This window comes from Hypanus sabinus, chromosome 1 (assembly GCF_030144855.1).
Source record: "Hypanus sabinus isolate sHypSab1 chromosome 1, sHypSab1.hap1, whole genome shotgun sequence".
Classification (NCBI taxonomy): domain Eukaryota; kingdom Metazoa; phylum Chordata; class Chondrichthyes; order Myliobatiformes; family Dasyatidae; genus Hypanus; species Hypanus sabinus.
In genome coordinates, this window is record NC_082706.1 from 79,924,399 (window position 1) to 79,943,101 (window position 18,703).

Genomic DNA, 18,703 nt, shown 5'->3' on the forward strand with positions numbered 1-18,703 from the left:
ACAACTGAGGGGACATCTGAGAGCTAAGCTCTGAAGTAGACTTTCATACGATCCGATGCTCAAAATGTAAATGTATCTGTTCTTCTTCTGATGTAGTTTCTGTGCTATGCAATGCTGAAGTACATTAACCCCTTTCATATCTCACTAGATCAGGGGTTCCCAACCTCCTGTGGTCCATTGACCTCCATGGTTAGTGGTAGAGGTCCACGGCATAAGAAAGGTTGGGAACCCTTGCTCTAGATCGAATCTGAGATGCGGTCAACATGCTTCAACCTATACAGGTAAATAAACATCCAGTGCAATTCCATGGGTCAGGCAGCATCGGCAGGAGTAAAAGGATGTCCAGCATCAGGTTTGAGACCCGAAGCATCAATCATCCCTTTGCTTCCATCGATGTTGCTTGACAGGTTGAGTTCCTTCAGCAGTTTGGTTTCTTATTCCCAATTCTAGCATCTGCAGTTTCTTGTGTCTCCATGCTTCAATTTATGGAGATTTTCAGGGAAATTACCCAACGATTTTTAATCAACCCTTTTCATTGTATTGCGCAAAAAAGCGCCCAGCAAATGAATGTCAACTTCTGTTTTGATAGGCGCAGCATGTGCTGTATATATCACCTATACCCAATGGACCCCTCTGAAAGCAAGCATCCTGAAACTGGCCAAACTAAGTTAAACATATTAGTTCACAATCAGAAATACATTCAAATGTATGACCTTCATGGCTCCTGATAGACCAGGCTCAACTGAATACTGCGCCAACTATTTGTTGCAGGTCTAAGTGACACTTAGTTCTTAAAGGCACAATTCTGAAAGAAGCAGGTGCCTCTAAACTCCTACAAATTTCTACAGATGCACCGTGGAGAACATTCTCATGGGCTGCAGCACCGTCTGGTATTGGGAGGGGGGACGGGGCGGGTGCTGCTACTGCACATGATCAAAGTAAGCTGCAAAGAGTTGTAAACTTAGACAGGTCCATCATGGGCACTAGCGTCCATTGTATCCAGGACGTCTTCAAGGTGTGATGCCTCAAGTAGGTGACATCCATCATTAAGGGCCCCTATCATCCAATATATGCCTTGTTCTCCTTGCTACCATCAGGAAGGAGATCCTACAAATGTCATGACATATGCTGGTGATATAAACCTGAATTTGACTCTGATTCTGATTCAACATACACTCTAATCATCATGGGGGAGAAAAAGGTTGCAAGAAAGAGGGACAGCGCCCCTAGATTTAGTGAAAAATCTCATTAATGGACATTCTCATTAATGAGATGAGGGCATGGGAGGATGACTTGTTTGCCGAGGGAGATCTTAGATGCCAGTGACAGGCTTTTGTTTGCAAGGAGTAGAAAGGGCGTGGCAGGAGGTGACATCCAATTGCATTCTAATGATCTGATATGATATGTAGAAGTAAATTTTATGACCTCATAACATACACTCTGTGGTCACTTTATTAGGTACCTCCTGTGTCTAATAAATTGGCCATTCAGGGCATGTTTATGCCTCTGTAGCCTATCCACTTCAAGATGTGACATGGTATGTGTTTGGAGATGTCTTTCTGCACATTACTGTTGCAACGTATGGTTACTTGAGCGATTGTCACCTTCTGGTCAGTTTGAACCAGTCTGGCCATTCTCCTCGTTAACAAGGCATTTTCACCCACAGAACTGTCACTCACTGGATTTTTTTTTTTTGTTTTTCGCACCATTCTCGATAAACTCTAGAGACTGTTGTACTTGAAAATCCCAGGAGATCAGCAGTTTCTGAGATACTCAAACCAGCCCATCTGGCACCAACAATCATTCCAGTCAAAGTCACTTAAATCATATTCTTTCCATTCTGATGTTTGGTCTGAAGAACAACTGAATCTCTTGACCATATCTGTTTTTATGCATTGAGTTTCTGTTATTTGATTGGCTGATTAGATGTTTGTATTAGCGAGCAGGTGTACAGATAGACCTAGTAGAGTGGCCATAGAGCGTACTTCGGAATGAGTGGAACACAACAGGAGGCAGTTACAGGGAAACATTTCAATAAATGAACTGGGGGTTAATTCATTTACGTGTGATGATTTGTACACGTGGAAGCCATGAAGGATTATTATGTACAATGTGAAGATATTGACCGATTGTAATCAATAATTATTGATGAACTATGAAAAGGAAATGCTAGGATACTGAGAAATCCACATGAAATCTGTGGAGAAAGAAACAGCAGGCTAGAATTTCATGCAAACTATTACTGCAATTTTCTCCCCACAGATCCTTCCTGATGTGCAGAGTATTACCAGCATTCTCTGTTTTAAATTTTGGATTTTCACTGTCCAATTTTATTGATTTTAGTTGGTGAACTATATTAGTGTTAAGGATTGGAGAGTGGATTGGGGTTGTTCTGATATAGCAGAATTCTTCTGAAAAGCCCTATTGCAAGATGAGACTGGAATCATTCTGCCAAGACTTCTCCCATTTGACACCCTTGACTTCTTACTATTTTCATCATGTGCTTCAGGGCTCCCGGGCTCCCAGTGTGCAATCTGTTCTTGCTTTGCCACAGTAACCAGGCATTGGAGTTCCAGGCTGTGCAGCATATAGCCTCCACTCCTGCTGGGGTAAGGTGCAGAATGCCCTTAGAACGATATAGACATTGGATTCTCATCTTTATCAGACAGTTGGCACGTTCAGAAACAACAGAGGAGCCGGCGTGGTTCTCACTGTAGATGCACTCCATTTCTTGATCAGGAGGTCGACCCCATGATTGGCTGAGCAAAGCTCAAACTCCAGGGCCCAGTGTCTAAGAATCTGGGGACAAGGACTGGAGGCCTGTGTTGGGGTTGGGGCCTTTCTCGATAAGACGGAGGGATAGGAAAGGGGCTTGTTTTACTGCTGCTATCTTTCTTTGTTCCATTGTTAACCACTAATGTTGTTCTATGGAACATTCTGGCCTTGCTGTATTGGCACAGGAATGTAGTGTGACACGTGGGCTGCCCCCAGCACATTATTAGGTGTACTGGCTGTTAACACAAACAACATATTTCCCTGTATGTTTTGATGTTCATGTGACAAATAAACCTGAATCTGGATTTGGGTGCACATTGATGCGAGAAGCAGATAAATCATCGAAGGAAACAAATTATCTGCTAGACTAACTCAGCAGGTTAAGTTTCTTCTGTGGGGGAAAGATATTTCAGACAAAAATATGCCTCAGAATCATATTGTGAAGCAGGGTTTCAACCCAATGTGTTTCAACCCAGTTATTTCCCTATCCCCTTCCACAGATGCTGCCGGACCTGTTGAATTCCTCCCGTCAGATTCAGGGCCCTGCATCTGCAGTTTCTTGTGTCTCCAAGTAGAGGAAAGGTCTTACCACCAGGACCCATCCCTCTGGACAGTGTTACCTCTTGAGACAATGGGGCAATTCTGTTTCCCTGGGAATGAACATGTCAAAAACATGACTTTCATTGTCAGGAAAGTCTTATGATTGTAATAACCTCAAGCAGAGGAAGTGGACACTTTTCCTATTGATGAATATTGTTATTAATGGGAGCCCCTATGGGTGCAACAGTTACATGCATGGGAAGCCCACAGTGAACACACTCCCATTGCCTGAAAAGCCACTTGGTTATGACTGGAGACGGATCATGTTAATCAGTACTAAAACACGAAGCTTTGGTCAGCAGCAAGTTGTGATGTATTACAGAGATCTGTTGTGAATCTGTCCTGTGATCATGAAATTGAGAGATTTTGATTTAAACACTCTAAGTAGGAAAGAGAGACTGACAATCTACCCATATCAATCCTCAATCATTAGTAAATCTGTGTAGTAGGAGGCATCTTTGAAAACTATGACTTCACAGATGGACTTGTGACAGCATTCTACCCAGAGGTATTACTGAGTGAGCATTTCAGTAGGAATATTGGAGAACACTCTATCTATTTGTTACATCACATACCAGGTGGGTTGCATCATGGCCTGGTATGGAAATACCAATTCCCAGGGGCAGAACGGTCTACAAGATATGGTGGACACAACCCAGTCCATCACAGGCAAAGCCATTCCCATCATTGAACAGATTTACAAGGACCACTGCAACAAGAAGCATTATCCATCATCAAGGACTCCCAGCATCCGGGCCCTACTCTCTTCCCGGTACAACCATCAGGCAGGAGGTACAGGAACCTTAGGTCCCACACACCAGGTTTAGCACAGTTATTACCCTACAGCTATCAGGCTCCTGAACCAGCACGGATAACTTCACTCACCTCAGTGCTGAACTAACTCAACAACCTGTGAACTCACTTTGCAGGACTCTATAAGGCATGCTCTCAACATTATTTATTTACTTTTTTCTACCTTTTTATTATTTGCACAATTTGTCCTCCTTTGCACATTGTTTGCCAGTGTTATTTATAGTTTTTCACAAATTATATTGTATTTATTTTCCTATAAATGCCTGCAAGAAAATTGATCTCGAGGTGATACTTAAGTACTTTAATAATAAATTTATTTTGAACTTTGGCCTTTGATCTTTGTGCAGTAAAGCACAGCCTATTAGTTTGAACACACTGTGAACATTGGAAAATGCTTGATCAGCTTTCCAATCAAGCCCTCTGATGTCAATGGGGTGCCCCTTTAAAGAGAGACATGCAATAATCAGACACATGCCATGAGTCGCCATGGTAGTGTCGTAGTTAGTGCGATGCTATTCTCGCTTGGGGCATCAGAGTTTTGAGTTCAGTCCTGGTGTCGTCTACAAGGAGACTCCATACATTCTCCCTGTGGAATGCGTGGGTTTCCTCCCACAGTCTAAAATCATACTGGGGAGGTTAATCGGTCATTGTAAATTGTCCCTCAATTAGGTTAGGGTTAAATCAGGGTCATGTGGGGGGGGGGGGGGTAATACTGGGTGACATGTCCACTTATTCCAGGCAGCATCACTAAATATATAAACAAAGTACCTTTGCTTGAACTGCAACTGTTAAATTAAGGTCAGATAGAACAGTTGCAGGTTATACTAGTAAACTAAAAGAAATGTATAGGGCATAACTTATGATGTCTGTTGGCGCTCATCTCATGCTAAGAAAATATCCAGGTGAGTGATGTGGATGGTGGTTGGAGGTGTTCAGGCCAACTTCTCAATGGGCACAACTTCCCACTTACTTCATGATCACCACCATGATCTAACCCAGCTCAAACCACCTTCATGCACAAGTCAGTCATAAAAACATCAGCTATTAAGAGATCCAATATCATAACCATGACATTTACAGTTCAGTAAGAGTAACCATGGTTCATGATTTATATTGCTTCATTTTGTGTTAAGAGACATATTCTAAAGGAGGTGATGCCTTTTGTTACTTCAAATGGAACCACTGCAAATTTTTTAAGGTTTTCTTTCTGCCTGTGAGTTAAATACAGTCAGGCTGCTCCCTAAATTACCAGCTTACACTGAGCACAATGCAAAATACACTAGCTGGACATTCGCAATAACTCTGAAACAAGCTATCAAACAACACTTGGAAATGAATTCCAAAAGTAGGGTATGATTTAAGAAAATGAGAATGTTTTAGAAGGAGAAGGGCATCTAAATGTGCTCTAAAATAAATTCAGATTTACTATTCCACACAAGTATTTTCATCCACTTTTATCCGCATTTCCCTTTTAGTATTCAGATACCTAATGTCAGCTACAATTCAAAGCTCAAAGTTCAAAGTAAATTTACAATCAAGTATGTGTATGTCTCTAAATAATACCTTGAGATCCAGTTTCTTGTGAGCATTCACAACAGATACAATGGAACACAAAAGAATCAATGAAAGGGTACACACAAAAATGGACAAACACTAATATGCAAAAGAGGACACACTGTACAAAAAAAACAAATAATCAATAAATAAATAATATTGAGAACATGAGTTGTTGTGTTCTTGAAAATGAGCCGATAGTTTGTGGAATCAGTTCAGTGTTGAGGTGAGTGGAGGTATCCATACTGGTTCAGAAGCCTGATGTTTGAAGTGTAATAACTATTTCTGAACCTAGCAGTGTAGGACCCAGGGATTCTGTACCTCCTTCCCAATGGCAGCATGACTTGGATGGTGGGGGGTGGGGTACTCTGATGACGAATGCTGCTTTCTTGTGGCAGTGATCCTTGTAGATATGATTAGAATCTAAATTTCAAATGTGCAGTTGATTATTGCATTTAGGTCCAATGCAATAGTGCACTCCAAGCTAACTGCCTCATGACTTGTCCTCAAAAATTACTGCTCATTATGAAAGTGAACTGATTGTTAGATCACAATCCATGCCTAAGCCTTGTTTCCTAATTTGACTTAGACTATTTGATACTCTATAGTTGGGATCAAGTCATAACTATAACAAGGGAAGCTTAGTTTTTTGGGTATGAGTTAATAAATGGGATATATATTAATTGTTGGAGGCTGATGTAAACTCATTGCCCATTCCTGTACCTAGTAAAGTGGCCACTGAGTATACGTCCATGGTCTTCTGCTGCTGTAGCCCATCCACTTCAAAGTTTGACATGTTATGCATTCAGAGATGCTCTTCTACACAGCACTGTTGTAACATGTGGTTATTTAAGTTACTCCCGCCTTCTCATTAGCTTGAACCAGTCTGGCCATTCTCCTCTGACCTCTCTCATTAACAAGGTGGATTTGCCCACAGAACTGCTGCTCCCTAGATGTTTTTTTTTTATTTTTCACACCATTCTCTCTAAACTCTAGAGATTTTTATGTGTGACAAACCCAGGAGATCAGCAGTTTATGAGATACTCAAACCACCCCATCTGGAACCAACAATCAAAGTCACTTAGATCACACTTCTTCACCATGCTGATGTTTGGCCTAAAAAACAACTGAACCTCTTGACCATGTCTGCATGCTCTTATGCACTGAGTTGCTGCCACATGATTGGCTGTTTAGATATCTGCATTAATGAGCAGGTGTACAGGTGTACCTAATAAAGTGGCATCTGAATATATTTGATTTCCTTACAAACAATTAAGGAAAAGCTTTTTACAGTTTCAACCTCACTTTATCTTAGTTCTTTTGTGCAGCTACATTAATAATTTGTGGCATTTTGGACATTATATCAGTTTATAAATTTCTCACATTAACCCTGACCTGGAAACTATAGGCCTCAAACCTGTAGTTTATAAATAACTGCAGCAAATGTAGTCAAATATAAAGGTTTGTCAAGGACATATTTTCTGTCTTTATGCGTTAACCAGTTTGTTCAATTTCATAAATAAATCCACCAGAATATATTGTATCTGTGCACAAACACATCACAATGAAAAATATTTGCAATTGAAAACATTAGAAAACATTGAAGGTTCACTCCAAACACCCATTCTTTATCTGCATTTATATCCAGCAGATTCTAATGTATACTTCTCTGATTAAATAAATTAAAACAGTGACTACCTCATCAAATACTTTCATAACGTATTTCTTATAGACTGTTCAAAAATGAATAAAACTGTAATTTAATAATTAGTTTATAAAATGTTAAAATGATCATAGAAGGAAAACCTTGTCAATTTCATTTATAAGACGAGAGGCCCTCCAACAATCCTTGGACAGAAACTTTAACAATGGAATTTTCCTACCTTTGATCTTTGATGGTCTCCCTCTTGCCTGCTTGCAAGTACGTTCTGTGTAGTCCTTTACCTGATACTATGGCAGAACTTACACAACCTATGCAATCCAACACCAGAAAAGTGATCAGTTCCTGAAACAACTAATTTGAAATGGGCCAAGTACCTGCCGTCAGACGTATCTGTTTCCTCAATAGTTGGTAGCCTGTTAATTGTACCAGCAACCCTGAACATCCACACACTATCCAAACAGCAGAGTGGGCAGAAGAACTGCCCATCACACTAATTAATTACTTAGTTTCAAATGATGGCAGCAATTTCTTCAAAACTTTCAAACATATGTCACCGGGATTCCGGGAAAGCTCTGTGCTCCTGCTTTGGTTTTTTGACAGTTAAGGTAGGTCCATTGCCACTGGAAGTCTCCCTGCAGCAAGGAGGAGGAGGAGGAGCAAGAATTGTTGCCTAAGCAGTCAACTGCACCTGTTCAAGTCACTGTGCACTTTTTAAAAACAACCCAGCATGATCATGTCTCAAAAAAATGTGCATTTAGCGGATTTTGGTATTTTTAAATTTACATGTAGTATTTTCCCTCAAAATAATTTCTTGAAAGATATACTGTATACAATAGAGCTGTACAACAAAACAATAATACAAGACCTATATCAAAAATAAATACACCCACTTGAACAATTGAAATGAATATTAAGCATTAAGACCACCCTTTAAGAGAGTGCTCTATTTTCTATGTCACATGTCAAGGCCATACTAGGTTACAGTTTGCAAACAATGAAATTAATCTTCTTTTTATGAAAAGTTATACACTGTCTTCGCTTGCAATCATACCCTCAATACTGTAAGATCGAATTCTCACAGGAAAACAATAGTACTTCTGCAGATAAAATGCCAGCATAATTCAAACATCATCTGGTAGTTAAGATTGAACATTAAAATGATAATGAGATCAAGACTCTTAAAATTTGTAATGAGCTCAATACAGATTTTAAATTTATTGTTTTCAATTCCTACAGAGCCTTAGAGTATAATCTGATTAGTTCCTTTTATTTGTGTAAACGGTATTCTAACTTTTTAAATTTCTATCAATGCCATTTTAATACATCAAATAAGGGTTTATTTTTCAGGAATGGGAAATTTGAAACGAGACTTATACTGTCTTCTGCAATTACATGAGAAGTGATTTACTCACCCAAGGTTGCTTAGTGCTCGTTCAAAGAACTCATTTTGGAGAAGGATGTCATGTTGGTTTGAGAAAACATTATTTAAACTGGTTAAAACAGAACTGCAGAACTGACGCAGTGCTTCAAACTGCATTTTCAGCCTTTACCCCCATGTACTGTGAGGCCGTCTATCTCTCTTGTAACATCAAATGCCAAAATGCCAATCACATGCCTAAATCATCCTGACTTGTGTAAAAACTACGATTTGATGAACACCAGTCAATGGTTAATTGTTCAGACGCCACCCGCTAATTCATCGAGAGAGGCTAAGGATTTTTAACACCATTACTGACTGTAGCAATAATGCTTTGCAGCAGTGAGGGTTCCCCATTCCCAGCTGCAGCGTCGAGCACTCACAGATTTCTACTATCTGAATCACAGGCAAGATGCTTTCATCAGGAATTCAAGCACATCTGACTTCCAACAACCAGGCTTCGCATGGAATCAGACCAAGGGAGGAGGCAAATGCTATGGAAAAGGAAAAGAACAGCCCGTACGTCTATACGTCTTTAAGGTACATCTCAAATGAAAAATAGGCAACTAATGGAGAGGGAGAGGGAGAGGGGGAGAGACAGAGACACAGAGAGAGAGAGAGAGAGAGAGAGAGAGAGAGAGAGGGGGGGGAGGCAGTGAGAGAGAGAGAGAGAGAGAGAGAGAGAGAGAGAGAGAGAGAGAGAGAGGGAGAGAGAGAGAGAGGAGAGAGAGAGGAGGGAGAGGGAGTGAGGGAAAGAAAGAGAGCAAGTGTGTGCATATGTGTGTGAGAGAATGAGAGAGCAAGTGCGTGTGTGAGACAGGGACAGAGAGAATGTGTGTGAGAGTATGAAAGAGCCAGTGTCTGTGAAAGAGAGAGAAAAAGAGCATGTGTGTGAGACAGACAGGATGTGTGTGTGAGAGAGAGAATGAGAGTGAGTGTGTGAGAGAGAGAATGAGAGTGTGTGTGAGAGAGAGAGAATGAGAGTGAGTGTGTGTGAGAGAATGAGAGTGAGTGTGTGTGACAGAGAGAATGAGATTGAGTGTGTGTGAGAGAGAATGAGAGTGAGTGTGTGTGAGAGAGAGAATGAGAGTGAGTGTGTGTGACAGAGAGAATGAGAGTGAGTGTGTGTGACAGAGAGAATGAGAGTGAGTGTGTGTGTGAGAGAGAATGAGAGTGAGTGTGTGAGAGAATGAGAATGAGTGTGTGTGAGAGAATGAGATTGAGTGTGTGTGAGAGAGAATGAGAGTGAGTGTGTGTGAGAGAGAATGAGAGTGAGTGTGTGTGTGAGAGAGAGAGAATGAGAGTGAGTGTGTGTGTGAGAGAGAATGAGAGTGAGTGTGTGTGTGAGAGAGAGAATGAGAGTGAGTGTGTGTGTGAGAGAGAGAATGAGAGTGAGTGTGTGTGTGAGAGAGAGAATGAGAGTGAGTGTGTGTGAGAGAGAGAATGAGAGTGAGTGTGTGTGAGAGAGAGAATGAGAGTGAGTGTGTGTGAAAGAATGAGAGTTAGTGTGTCAGAGAGAGAATGAGAGTGAGTGTGTGAGATAGAGAATGAAGGTGAGTGTGTGAGAGAGAAAGACAGAGAACCTGTGTGAGAGAGAGAATGCGTGCGTGGAAGAGACTGTGTGTCAGTGTATGAGTGAATATGAGTATGAATTTGAGTGAGTGTATGAGCAAGTGTGAGTAGAAGTGTGAGTGTACATACACATGTCCAAGCAATTGGAGAATGGTGCTGCATATTTTAACCTATGATAATATTTTTTATGATAGTCAATACCTGTAATCATTATCTAAATAATATTGAAAATAACAAAATGATGTATCAGATTTCATTAGTTCATTTTGAAACAACAAATTTATGTTAGAATTTCTGTAATAAAGTCAGAGGAATAGAACATGGAAGAAGGTCCTTCAAGCCATTGAAGCCAAGCCAACCATTAACAGCCCAATTACACTTATCCCATCATTTTTTACTCTTCCTACTTTCGTATCAGCTCCCATCAGATCACATCTACTGCACACTTCAGAGAATTTACAGCTACCAACTCACACATCATTGGGATGTTGGAGGAAAGCAGAGAAACTGCAAGAAGCAAACTTCACACGGACAACACTTGATCAGGGTTGAACCCAGGCCTCTAACATCGTGAGACAGCAGCTCCACTAGCTGGACTACTATTCAGTAATTTTCCACTATCACTAAACACTCCTCTATCCTGATGATCTGCTCACCTGTACCATCGGCAGTTATTTTCCACAGTAGGAAGGAGACAAATTCTTTCAATGTAGTATGCAAAACAAAGGTGCAACAGGAATTTTCTGAAGTGATAACATCCCTTGAGGGACTGTTTCTATTTTGGACACTCCAAATTTGCCGTTTGGGACAGCACACGCACACATGCACACATCCACACATGCACACGCACAGATGCACACACACGCGCACGCGCACACGCATCTATAATTCATTCCTATTGAGGTACTGTTCCATAATGAACACATTTGTTGATTAATTCCAAAGTGTATCACAAAAACACACTGTTTAGCTAACGTCTCATGTACTTATTTAAACAGACCGTGTAAGAATATGATGACTTACTGCAAGCTGCTCCCTGCACATCCACTCATTACTCTGTTATAAACATTCTACTCCTTTTACTTTAAGTTCTATGTCTTGAAGATGACATTGCACCTTATTGTCTACCTGCACTGTACTTCCTCTGTAACTGTAACACTCTGCTCTGCAATCTGTCATTGTTTTCCCCAGTGCCACCTCAATGCACTGTTGTAATGACTGGATCTGTACGTGCAGTTTGCAAGTTCATCACTGCACCTCGGTACAGATGGTAACAATTTACGAACTCTGACAACACGTTTACTCTGAGTACATTGGACATAGATACCCTCGAGTGACAAACAGTCGAACAGTTAATAAATCAGAACTCTAAGGCATGGTTAATATATTAATTTGAGAGCAAGGCTGAGGGTTCATGACAATAGCAGGAAGACAAAAGAGACTGCTGATCGAAGACTTTTGCCTTCACAAAGGCTGTTTGAAACGCTGAATCTTCCTAGTGTTCTTTTTCTGTGTTGGAGATTCTTATTACATAGGAGGAGGCCATTTGGCCTATCAATGGCAATCCCATCAAACCTATTCCACTACATATTTCACTGCAACCTTAATGTATATTACGACATAGAAGCAGAGTTAGGCCCACTTAGCCCATTGCCTCTGCTGTGCTAATCCTTTATGGCTGATCCATTCTCCTGGCATCTTCCTGCAACCCCCTGACTTATCAAGAACCTATCAAACCTCTGCTTTAAATATACTCAATGACTTGGCCTCCACAGCCACCTGTGACAATGAATTCCACAGATGCACCACCCTCTGGCTAAAGAAATTCCTCCTCATCTCTGTTCTAAATGGACATTACTCTATTCTGAAGCTGTGCCCTCTGGTCCTAGACTTACCCTCTATAGGAAACATCCTGTCCACATCCACACTATCTAGGCCTTACAATATTTTATCGGTTTCAATAAGATCCCCTCTCATTCTTCTACACTTCAGCGAGTACAGGCCCAGAACCATCAAACGCTCCTCCTATATTAACCCTTTCATTCCTGCAATTATTCTCCTCTGGACCTTCTCTAAAGCCAGCACATCTTTTCTTCAATAAGGGGTCCAAACTTCTCACAATAGACCGTGTGGTCTGACCAATGTCTTATGAAGTCTCAGCACCATCCATCCTTACTCTTATATTCTAGTCCTCTCGAAATGAATGCTAACATTGCATTTGCCTTCCTCACCACCAACTCAAGCTATAAGATAACCTTTAGGGAATCCTGCACAAGGAATTCCAAGTCCCTTTGCTTCTCTGATTTTTGATTTTTCTCCCTGTTTAGAAAATAGTCATAAAAAAACCAATAAAAAAAAGAAAATAGTCTACACTTTTATTCCTTTTACCAAAGTGCATGACCATACACTTCCCAACACTGTATTCCATCTGCCATTTCTTTGCTCATTCTCCAAACCTGTTTAAGTTCTTGTTTCCTCAACACTACCTACCCCTCCAGTTATCCTTATATCATCTGTAAACTTGGCCATTAATTTCATCATCCGAATCATTGACACATAATGTGAAAAGTAATGGTCCCAGTACTGAACCCTACAGAACATCACCTGTCACCAGCAGCCAATTGGATTAGGGCCCTTTGTCCCACTCTGCCTCCTGCCAGTCAGCCAACCCTCTATGCATGCTAGTATCTTTCATTTAATACCATGGGCTCTTATTTTATTAAGCAACCTCATGCGCGACACCTTGACAAAGGCCTTCTGAAAACCAAGTAAACTGCATTCACTGACTCTTCTTTGTCTATCCTGTCTGTCATTTCTTCTAAGAATTTCAACAGATTTGTCAGGCAAGATTTCTCCTTAAGTAAGCCATGCTGGGATCCTGTACCAACCTGATTTTGCCAATCTGCCTGCAGATTCAAATCCGCCAGGACTATCATATCATTGCCAATATTACATGCCTTTCTATCTCCACTTGTAAATTGAAGCCCATGTCCTGGCTACTGTTCAGAAACTTGTATATAACTCCCATCAGGGTCTTTTTACCCTCGCAGTTTCTCAACTCCACCCACAAGGATTCTATATCTTCCAATCGTATGTCACCTCTTCCTAAAGATTCGATTTCATTGTTTACCAACAGAGCATCCCACCTCCCTCTGCCTACCTGTCTATCCTTTCAGTACAACATGTATCCTTGGATGTTCAGCTCCCAATTATGATCTTCTTTCAGCCATGACTCAGCGATGCCCACAACATCAAACCTCTGAATCTCTAAGTGTGCTACAAAATTATCAACTCTATATACTGCATGCATTCAAATATAACACCTTCAGTCCCGTATTCATCAACCTTTTTGACTTAGCCCTGATGTTACACTCCAAATCATCCCACTGACTATCATCTGCCTGTCCTTCCTCACAGTTTCACCATATAATGCATCAACTTGTACACCAACTGCCCTATCGTCAGCACTATCACTTTGGTTCCCATCCCCCTGCAAACAAGTTTAAAATTTCTCCAACGGATATGAAAAACTTGCCCACAAGGATATTGGTCCCCCTCAAATTAGGTGTAACCCATCCCTTTTGTACTGGTCATACTTTCCCCAGAGGAGATCCCATTGATCCAGAAATCTGAAACTGTTCCCTCTGCATCACTTCCTCAGCCACTCCATCTGTACTATCATCCTATTCCTGCCCTTACTAGCACGTGGTACAGGGAGTAATCCAGAGATTACTACCTTGGAGATCCTGTTCCTCATCATCTCCCCTAACTCCATATATTCACTATGCAGGACCTTGTCCCCCTTTCTACTGATGTTACTGATGTGCACCATGACCTCTGGCTGCTCACCCTCCCATCTAAAAACTTTCTGCAGCCATCTTGGCCCTAGCACCTGGTAAGGAACACATGATTCTGGTCTCTCTTTCGCAGCTACAGAATCCCCTGTTCAATCTCCTATCACTATCCCTCTGCCCGAATTTACCCTTCCCTGTTGAGCCTCAGAGATGGTCAAAGAACCACTGGCCTGGCTGCTGCTGGTGTATCCTGAGAGGTTGTCCCCTCCAGCAGTATCTGAAGGGCAATCCAAAGTTGCAGAAGGGAATGGCCTCAGTTTCTACCTACTCTAATTACCTCTCCTGGCAGTCACCCATCTACTATCTAAGCCTGCACTCTGGGTGTGATCATATCAGCATATGTCTCATCTTCTAGGCTTTCAGCCTCCTGCATGATCCTGAGTGCACCCAGCTCCGGTTCCATTTTCTTGACAATGTCAGTCAAGAGCTAAAGTTAGGTGTACTTCCTACAGGTGTAGTAACAGAGAACACTGCAATGTACCCTGAGACCACACAGCTGACAGAGGGAGCATTCTACTGCCTGAACTACCAACCTGCCTGAACTTGTCATACCTCTAACTTCCCAAGTTTAACTTTTAGCCTGTACCTGTTCTTGCCGAAGCCTGTTGAGCCAAAGCCTAGTCACTCTAACAATGTCCACTCCACTTCCACCTTACTTCATTTTATTGGCCTCTGCTGAGTGCACAAGAGACCCTGAGCTCTTTCTAAACCTTGTGCTGCCTGACCAACAAATGACCTCTCGCAATGATCGCAGCCCACCAAAAAAAATGCCCATTACACCAATCGCCTGGACCCACTCTCCCCAATTCCCCTCTCATCTACCTACCCAGTCAGTGGGACTGGAAGATATCTACATTAACTGCAGCAGCATTATGATGCTTGGCTTGTACCTTTTTCTTTCAAGTCAGTGAAAACCTAACTAAATAAGGGTTATATGTGAAAAAAACAAAATTGGTGACACTACAAATGAGGAGTTTATGAGTCTGTGGCTAAATTAAAATGGAATTATGGGGCAGACTCAATGGACCTTAGGACGTTTCTGTACTAAATGACTCAATGGCACCAAATACTATCTTTACAACAAAAAAAATTTACAAAACTGGCATTTTTCCACCTAATCAGTAGGTTCAATAATTATTTTACTTTAATAACTCCTGCAATTATTTTCTTCCTCAAAGTATCATTGTCTTTTTTTACTGAAGAAAGATCAAAAACCATTCTGATTTCACTTAAAATGGAACAATTCTGTATTATGGAACATGGAACAGTATGGCACAGCACAGGCCCTTCCACCCTTGATGTTGTGCAGAACTGACTTAAAAAAGTAATTAAGTACAGAACTAAACGAACGCCTCTGCTTAATAATGCCAATATTCCCTCCTTTCTTTACACATTCATGTGCGTAGATTGTGCCCACTAGGCCTCTGTTGTATTTGCCTCCACTACCAACCCCACCGAACATTCCAGCCACTCACCACTCTCTGTGTAAAAAGAACCTTGCCCCTCATATCTTTGAACTTTTTCACTCTCACCTTAAATGCATCCTCTCCAGTATTAGATATTTCAACACTGAGAAAAAAAATCAACTGTCTGTCTATATCGCTTATAATCTCCCCTCAGCCTCCACCAGTGAGAGCAATATAAGTTTCTCCAATGTCTTCTTCAAGCACAAGCCCTCTAATTAAGGCAGCATCCTGGTGAACCTCTTCTGCATCCACCACATCCCTCCCATAATGAGGCAACCAGAATTAGTGCAGTAGTACATTACTAAAGGTGTATGCCAACTGATTTGACAAAAACTGAAGAGACTAGCACCACTTTGTATGTAACCAAGTTACGTACAAGTGACGTAATAAAATACACTCAATGGCCACCTTATTGTGTGTAGGCCTCTGTTAGTCTCAATAGACCAAGGATTTGTGCCTTGGAAAGTTTCCAGGGTGCAAGCCTGGGCAAGGTTGTATGGAAGACTGGCAGTTGCCCAAGCTGCAAGTCTCCCCTCTCCACGGCACCAATGTTGTCCAAGGGAAGGGCATTAGGACCCATACCTGTACACCCACTCATTAATGCAAACATCTAATCTACCAATCAGGTGACACAAACTCAATGCATGCAGACATGTTCAAGAGGTTCAGTTGTCGCTCAGACCAAACAGCAGAATGGGGAAGAATTGCGATCTAAGTGACTTTGACAGTGGAATGATTATGATGACAGATGGTTTAGTTTGAATATCTCAGAAGCTGCTGATCTCCTGGGATGCTCACATCTCTGGAGTTTACAGAGAATGACTCAAAAAACAAAAACATCCAGTGAGCAGCAGTTCCATGGGCAAAAATGCCTTGTTAATGAGAGAGGTCAAAGGAGAATGGCTAGACCGGTTCAAGCTGACAGGAAGGGGGCAGTAAGTCAAATAACCACACATTATAATAGTGATATGCAGAAAAGCTCTTTGAATGCACAGCATGTTGAACCTTATGTGGATGGGCTACAGTAGCAGAAGATCATATTGCCTAGAAATTGCAACCCAATTGCTTAGAAACTCTAGTTCATTCAAAGCATGCAATAGATGAAGAAAGATACTGCAGTGGGTGGCAATGACCACTGGCCTTCTGTTGAAAATTCAAGAACCTAAAGCATGCTTTAGGTACCCCTTTTAGAGGCCAAGTTCAGGGAGACCAGTGATGAGGGGAACAATAAACTCACTGGGGGCAGGAAGCGTTGAAACCTAGTGATGGAAGGAAGGAGAGGTGCAGATCAGGAAGCTACAACAGCTGGGAAGTTATGAGGGAGAAACTGGGAGACCAGCAATCAGGGAGTGCAACCCTATGAGAATACAGCCCTGTTTCTCCTTCAGTATGCCAAAAAAGAAATCTTAGAAGACAGGAAATCTGTCTTCCCATGCAGGCTGATGCAAAAATCCCATTGAGGTACACAGATGACACACTCATCGGTACTCAGTTGATACGAAATTATCCAGAAATTCACTGCAGGGGAAAAAAATCCCTGACACAGCAATAAAAAGAACAGCATTATGCAACTGAATTTCTAGACGTGTCCTCTTTCAAGGTAAAGTGAAATTGCCTTTTTCTAACACAGTATGCTACAAAACTAAGTTGATACGTACATTTCTGTCTTATTAGACCACACTGCATCATGCACTTTTTCACAATGACCAGTTAACCGCTTCGGTGTGACAGACTGCCACTGCGTCTTTCCTCTCAACAGTGCTCCACTAGTAAGCTAACTAACGTAACACAAACTTAGCTCTAAGTAAACAATATGTAGGTCAACGCTGCAGTGCCAATGATTCTGGGAGTCAAGTTCACATAGACTCCATGGACTGCAATAAAAACAGAGGGTTGGAAATACTCAGCAGGCAAGGCAGCGCCTACAGAGAGTGAAGCAAAGGTCAATGACCCTTCATCAGATTTCATTGTTTTAAATCATTAACCCTGTTCCTATTTCCACCGATGCTGTCTGCTGCTGATTGTGGCAGCTCCCTCTCTTCCTTTTTAATTCACATTTCCAACACCTGTGTTTGATTGTTCTTCACTTCATCTACTGTTACAGATGTCACATGTAAGTCTTTCATAAAATTAGCAAATGCAGTAAAAGAAGAATGGACTAAACCAGAATTTATAAACACAAGAGATTCTGCAGGTGTTGGAAATCCAGAGTAACACACACACACACACAAAATGCTGGAGAACTCAGCAGGTCAGGCAGCATCTGTGGAGGAAGAGAGTTGATGTTTTGGGCTGAGTCCCTTCATTGGGACTGGAAAGGGAGGGGGGAAGAAGCCAGAACAAGAAATTGAGTGAGGGGAAGCTAGGTGAAGACAGATGGGTGGGGGAGGAGCAGATGGTGGGAACGGTAAAGGGCTGAAGAAGGAATACAAATAGGAGAGGAGAGTAGACCATGGGTGAAAGGGAAGGAGGAGAGGAACAAAGGAGGAAATGATAGGCAAGTCAGAAAAAGAGAACAGGTAAGAGGGGAGCCAGAGTGGGCAACATAAGGGGAGAATGAAAACAGAATTTATTCAGCTTAATTCTAAAAAAACAACACAAAAATTCAATAGATGCACAGGAACATTTTCCTTTTCTCTGGGTATGGCACCGAAATTAAACTTCTAACCAATAATTATTTTTTATTTTTTAATGATGTAGAAAAACAACTAGCCTTCACACTTCTGCACTTTATTTCAGCTAAGGTTTCTAAGAGCATCAGCCATTACTGAACTTAAGAGGAAGAACATAAGGGAGACAGATTTCTTAATGACTGGAAGACAATGGGTGGCAGCTGGCTGGATAAAATGTTCTCTCAGGTATGCCAGCACAGACAATTAATTATTACTGGCATTCCTTTAAGGTCTTGCCTGCACCAGCAGTGACATTCAAAACACATCAGCAGAACCTTCTCATAGGGGAATTCTAGAGTGCATAAAGTCAATTTTGC

At 41.4% G+C, this 18,703-nt stretch overlaps 1 protein-coding gene across 13 annotated transcripts in view; it reads right to left on the reverse strand.

Annotated features, from left to right (window-relative positions):
- Positions 1–18,703, reverse strand: part of rims2a (regulating synaptic membrane exocytosis 2a) — a 1,025,605-nt gene that overhangs the window by 627,631 nt on the left and 379,271 nt on the right. The gene's annotated exons all lie outside the window — the stretch shown is intronic.